At 33.2% G+C, this 7,197-nt stretch overlaps 1 long non-coding RNA gene across 1 annotated transcript; it reads left to right on the top strand.

The window, feature by feature from the left end:
- Window positions 1-1,148: 1,148 nt before the first annotated feature.
- Window positions 1,149-3,197, top strand: LOC145572303 (uncharacterized). The gene is made up of 3 exons (XR_014096768.1): window positions 1,149-1,325; window positions 2,737-2,807; window positions 3,120-3,197. It is a non-coding gene; the product is annotated as an uncharacterized LOC145572303 (long non-coding RNA).
- Window positions 3,198-7,197: the final 4,000 nt, after the last annotated feature.

Genomic DNA, 7,197 nt, shown 5'->3' with positions numbered 1-7,197 from the left:
ACAATCCACGCTTGGAAGCATTGCCAGTTTGAGATGACAATCCAATCTTGGAAAAATTGTTGAAGCTTTGATGAATGTATGACAATCCGAACTTTGGAAAAACTTGCCAAATAGAGAGGAGTCATGACAACCTACGTTTGAAACATTGCCAAAGGTGACAATCCAAATATTGTCGTTGAAGAACATGCTCGACAATCCACTCTTGGAAACATTGTCAGTTTGAGATGACAATGGAAAAATTGTTGTTTGAAGAAGATGTTCTTAAGCCCTGCAAAAGAGATCAAATTTTGCCAAAGGACCTTGACAGTTGATTTGCTTAAGGTTGACTCAAGTTTCAGTGTTTACTCGACTCATTGAGACTAAATGTTTTTGCTTGACTCGATGTGTAACTCGACGTACTCAAATCGACTTGATGTGATAACGTGACATGACTCAAAGTGTACATGACTCGTGTTCGTAGACTTAACTCGATGTGATGATACGACGTGACTCAATATGTACATGACTCGTGTGCGCATTGTATTGTGATTGTGCTCGTTCGACTCGAAAATGCAGAAAAACAAAAAAATTCCGTCATTTTTGTGGAGGGTACCGACTTTCTCTTGAAAAAGAAAGACGCGAAAAGGAAGAAGTGAAGTGTTTGAGTGTTTGTGGTGCATGTTGAATGAGCTTAGTAAAATGTATGCGTTAATGTTGTATCTTATGCTGCAAGGATTGTAGCATTCCAGACTATCTCGATTGATGACTCGTTAATGAAAATATTTGGGTAAGTTAGGCACGGAGGCTAAATACTTCATACTTTGTGATGAGTGATTTTGATATGACAAGACATGCTTCAACGTTGTGTTAAAATTTCATGCACTAGTGGAAAAATTATTATTTGTAACACTCTATTGGTAACGGGCAAAATTACAATCCGTTACAATAAAGCAGGGTAGGGATATGAAGAATACTATTTGTAACGGGCAAAAAAGTGCCTGTTACAAAAATTACATTATTTGTAACGGGCAGGGCAACATTGCCCGTTACAAATACTTTGATTTTTGTAACCGGCACTATTTGCCTGATACAAATGAGTAGATGATTAAAAAAAGCCCTAAGTCTAAACTTGGCAAATCATTTCTTCAGTCATTTCAAGCTGCCTCCCCCATCCCCTTCTCTCTCTCCTCAACTTTCTCTCCTCAATCGACTTTCTCTATCATTGAAATCAAATATTTTGCAATGAAAACCAAGCGAATTTAGTGTTTCTTATTACCTCACCTGGATCGTTGTCCTAGAAAGCTTTTGCATTTAGGATGGGATGTTGTTCCATAATGTCCGCCGAGGTAATTCGATCTCTTCTTTTGATTTAAAATCTTATAGTTTCCGGTTTTATTTTTTTCGCTGGATCTGGAGAAATTTGATTCCAATTGACAGAAATTATCGAATTTTTAATATGTGAGATTTTAAAAGTGATTTTAATTTGGGTATTTTTGTTAGTTTATTACGTTGGTTTAAATTTTTTTGGCTTAGATCTATTGTTTTTTGCTTGTTTAGTCTTTTCGGATCTATCTTGGTATATATGCCTCGCAAATTTCTGCTTTTTAGTATTGGCTTCTTTTAACCTCATTCTTGCTTTGTTCTCTTTGGATTTGATGGCCTTGATTCTGATTCTAGATCTCTATTTCTTTAATTTTTTTATGACCTTAATATACGGTCAGTGGCGAATCCAGGATTTGAGGAATGAGGGTACGAAATTACGTTTAATAAAAGACAAATTACAAAATAAAAAGTAATATGTGGAGCGTAATAATTTTTTCCTAACTAAATTTTGAGTTAATAACTCATTTCACTATTGTATTAATATTTGTGAGTACTATACACGGATACACCCTATCTTCCGACAATAAGGCTTAAAATTAAGAATTATAGATGTGAGGAAATTTTTTTTATCTAAGAGAACTATTATTTGTAAAAGTAGGTCTCTTTGATAAAAAGCGCAAATCTTGTGTGGGAAAAATAAACAATATCACTTAAGAGACCTGTTATTGTAACAGTAACTCTCTTTGATCAAAAAGTACTATTCTGAAACTTTTGGGCTTCTAGCGTGGAGGGTATTAAAAAAAATAACCTAAGAGACCAAATTTTTACATAGGCGGTCTCTTTCAATTTAACATAAAATGCGGGCTGATTGGGTGTTGCCGCATACTGCATAACAGTACCTAAGAGACCGCCTATTACATAAAGGCGGTCTCTATTCTTCACAGTTTTTTTTTTTTTTTTGGAATGGGGGTACAGTTGTAACTCTATGTACCCCCCTAGATCCGCCACTGTATACGGTTGTTTCTGTGACGCATAGTGGTGATTTTGTTGGTGGGGTTGATACTGAGATAGTTTGTGTGATGGGCAATCCGAAAGATGTGACATTTGATGCAGTGGAGAAGTTTCATTGTAATTTTCTTGTTATTTGCACTCATAGTCGAGGAGCTGAACAAAGGGCAGTTCTTGGAAGTGTTAAAAAAAGATTGAATATAGATGTGTCAAATTAGTATATTATTAATACATCTATGCTTCACCTATTGTGGAGATTGATTCCATGGGAATTAAAACGCGTTTTGATTTTTTAATTTGTATTTTCAAATAGTTGTTAAAGAGTTTAAGGTAGAGAAAGAAAATAGTCTCTATCACTAATCTTACATTTATTTGGTTCATTTCTAGTTAATCTTTTTTCTGTGTTTTACTTCTTTGCATAAAAAGAAATTCCCAAGGATGCTGGTACTCAAAGGCTGATGCTCACTTGCTCAGGTCCTGATCATGTGCTGAATAAGGTCTGAGGTTTATAATTAATGAAGTTTTCTATATAGATGGTGATTATAATGCACTTATATGAAGCATGATATTGTTTATCAATTACGAAGTATAAGATATTAAAAGATTAGTACCGAGTAATTTCAAATTACTTGTTTATGATGATTTATGCTAGGACGTGAACTATACGCATAAGTTGAGTTGTGAGTCTATATAGTATGTCCAAGTTTGCTTTATGTAAATCACAAAAATAACTATATTATAGCTTGGTTTCATTTTTTTTTTTTTTAAGTACCTGGTGCTAATGGATATTTCCTATGTTGAATATCTAGCAAAAATGGGATCGTTATGGGAACGGTGTACAAAGATGTGAAAAGTCAACTGTTTCCTACGCACATCAAGTGTGAAGAGGTATGTTTGCATCTCAATCATTTACCTTCATTTATTATGAGCTTAGAATTAAATGATATAAGAATAGTAAATCTAGTTATAATCACTTGATATATTGTTACTGTAGGATGGGTGTTTGAATTATACCTTCTAAATTACTAAATAATGATTGATTAAGAGAAAAAAAGTAAATGGGTGTACTGTTTTTATTTCACCAAAAAAAAAAAAAAGTAAATGAGTGTTTAATTTGTTGGATCATTCAACTTGGCATATTGTAGAGCAATTTCATGAACCATACTTGCTGTATGTTCTTTGTTGGATTTGTAGTTGTTCATTTTTTTGGGTTAATTATATAGCAATTCTTGAAGGTAGTTTTAGTTTTTTAATATTCCAGTTTGATCCGGTAGTTGCTGATGAAGTTAAAACCCGAAGCTGAGCTGATGAAGATACTGGTTTAGAACCTAAGAGGAAGAAACATGAAGATGCTAGCACTTGAAAAGACTATCATCCTCAAGTAGCATAGCTGAATCGTCTAAAAACTCGACGTCTGATAAGCTTCAACCTGATGGTAGTGAGAAACAATAGGCACAACAGCAGCTAGTGGCAGCTTACAAGGCCTACAACAGGTAGTCAAGCCTCATCATATCTTCGGATATAAATTACCAGGATTAAGTTCAAAGCCTGTTATTAATCAAGATGCAACAAATTAGTTTCTGAAGCATCTTGATTCCCTAAACCTACTTGGAGTATCAAGTTCACCACTAGGTCTAACACTTCAGCCATTTGATCTTTATGTTAATCAGTCGGGATCTGTTTGGTAGTTGATCTGTACTAGTGCTCTCTATTTTCAGAAAATCTGATGAATACGTTCTATGCATACCTAATAGCTTTTGTACTGGTATAGGTGTTGGTTCTCATAAGAGAGGCAGAAGTACTTCAACTAATGTTCTGTTTTCAAGAGCTTCTCAAGATGGTGAAAACAAAGGCGATTCTAATAATTCAGAGGTGCCTTTTGATCTATTGCCTCCTACCGGTAAACTGGCTCAACCAATATTCTGCTCCCCGGGAGCTTTTCAAGGTGGTGATGACTATAGAAGTCAACTTCAATGGGTATAAATGCTGATTTATATTCAAGGCAAACACGAAGGATAGAATCAGAAGAAAATATGCAGAAAATGATTCTTTTAGTTGATCCATATTACGGTAGTTGTTCGCAGACATTGAGATTTGCTTATGCTTTTTTTTTCTTTTCAGTTTTAGTTATAGTAGTTATTTGGTAATAAAGGCCTTGTTTGGTAATTGGCTTTTAGTTGGCTTTTTGGTTGGCTTTTGGCTTTTGGCTTTTTCTTTTGGTCAAACAGCCAAAATACTTGTTTGGTAAATGGCTTCTCAGCTAGGTGAAAAAGCCGACTTTTCCGCCAAAAACAAAAAGCTAGTGTTACTAGCTTTTTGGTTTTGGCTTTTGGCTTTTCATTAAACAAATTACTTTTTATCCTTAATTATTAATTAATAATTATTAATTATTAATAATTAATAATTATTAATAATTAATAATTAATAATTAATAATTAATAATTAATAATTAATAATTAATAATTAATAATTAGTAATTAGTAATTAATAATCAATAATCGATAGTTAATAATTTATAATTAGTAATTCATAATCAATACTTACTAATAAATAATATATAATTAGTAATTAGTAATAAAAAATTAGTAACTAATAATTTATAATTAGTAATTAATAATCTATTATTAGTAATTAATAATTAATAATTATTATTTAATAATTAGTAAATTAGTAGTTATAAGTACTTAAAAATTAATAGTTAGTACTCCGTAATTAGTAATTATTAGTACTTAATTATTAATTACTAGTAATTAACAATTGTTAGTAATATGTAATTAATATTAAGTGCTTAATAATTAGTAATTAGTACTTAATAACTAGTAGTTTATAATTAATAATAAGTAATTATAAATTAGTAGTTAATATTTTGTATTAGTAATTAATAATTAATAATTAATAATACTGATAATAAATGTATAAGAATACATAATAATGCCCTTTAAGGTTGTTTTGCATAGTTACAGCCAATATCTAACAGCTGATTTTACCAAACATGTTTACATACAATAAATAGTCAAACAGCCACTGCAAACAGCCAATACTAACAGCCAGTCAAACAAGCCAAGTTAAACAGCCAGCAGCCAACAGCCAACAGCCAATTGCCAAACAAGGCCAAAGTGTACTTTTTTTAAGACTATAAAGTGTATACTGTACATATATAAAATAAAATATAGTTTTATCTCATTGATCTATATAACTGTTATGCTAGCCAGCTGTCCAGCATGTGCTGGAATTATTTATTTATTTTTTTTAATTCAAGCACACACTATTTGTAATGGGCAATATAAGTGTCATTTACAAATAACGAGGTTATTTATAACAGGCATTTGAACTACCTGTTACAAATGACCCTTTATTTGTAACGGGCAGTGACCGTTACAAATACAAGGGTTATTCGTAACGGCCGTATACGTAACGCCTCGTGTCCATTACGGTTACCCTCTTTTCGCCCGTTACGAATGTGCTTTTTTCTACTAGTGATGACAAAGGGTTCCTATATGGAAGTATTATTTGGTCATGTGTTTATGATGTGTGTGAAAGTGACACTAAAGTTATGTTGTAAAGGCTAAGGGTGTGGAAATATATTTTATGAAGAGTTAAATAACGGTGACTCTTAGGATGGGTAGGCTAATGATATAGGGATCAAGCCCCCAAATCTAGCTCTAAATGGATAGGATGAGCATTGGAGATCCCCTGATATGATCATGATGTGAGTATGTGAATGTATGAATCCATTTTTATTACGGCTGCACCTGCAATGTGAGGTTGCCTACGTATCCGTTAGGAATTAGGCCGAACGTAGCTCTAGCCGAACCCCACACAAGTGTGTGCAACCTTTTTTTGAATCTTTGTATTTGTATACTTGAGGTTTCCTCACTTTTGAACTCTCTTTCGTTTATATTTTTGCTCTCTCTTTTTTGCTTTTGCATTTTTTTTTTTGATAAGTGTGGGCAATTCCGATCATGCGGTCTATCACTCACTTGGCATTCATATTTCTCAGGCACGATACCGAGTACTCGATAAGAGACGCAATCTAAGACATGTTCATATCAAAGACATCGGAACACTTGCCCTTTTGCACACTTTTATTATTTTCCTATTTTAATTTTTTGAAATGTTTATAACATCACTCAAGCTTTTGCATTTGGCAATTGCATAAGTTGCACACCATCCCATCTTAAGGTTAGGTAGAAGTGGGTTGAAAAAAGAAAGGTTTATCGTTTGACGAGACTCAAAGTGGTTTATCAAGAAAGGATTATGTATTCAAAAAGTTGAAATTGATATGATATGGCTACAAGGGGTGCCTCAAATCATTAGTATACCTTGTGCTTAGCTCGACATGTTTTTTTTTTCCTTTTTTTTGACGTAATGCAATGATCATATGCAAGAAAAGAAATGCTCATTTTATTAAAGGAAAAAGAAAAACCTATGGAATAAATCTAAGTTAGACAAAAGGTGCTTATGCTAGACTTATTGGGGAAGGGGAAATCATAAAGAAGAAAAGAAGTCATGAAATCTTGTCGTTGAAGCTCGTCTTGTGTCTTTTGCTTTATCATCACCCGGTCTTCTTACCAGCTAGAGGCAACGGAATCTTGTTTGCATCTATGAGATCTTGAATGAGATTTTGAAATCTGTAACATTCATCCGTGGTATGACCATTTCCTTGATGGTACTTGCAATAAGAGTTGGGATTCCATCTCGAAGATCGCTTTTCTGGCGTTGGATCTTCAATAGGGCCAATAGGTTTGATTAATCCTCGATCATAGAGATGATCGAAAGCAACATCATAGGTCATTCCAATGGGTGTGAATTCTCTTTTGGGTTTCTTTTTAGGTCCTTGATTATCCATGGCTAAGACATCATTAAGATCAAAGGTACTAATATTGT

Source organism: Chenopodium album, chromosome 12, assembly GCF_948465745.1.
Source record: "Chenopodium album chromosome 12, dcCheAlbu1.1, whole genome shotgun sequence".
Classification (NCBI taxonomy): Eukaryota; Viridiplantae; Streptophyta; class Magnoliopsida; order Caryophyllales; family Amaranthaceae; genus Chenopodium; species Chenopodium album.
This window is presented reverse-complemented; position numbering and strand designations above follow the sequence as displayed.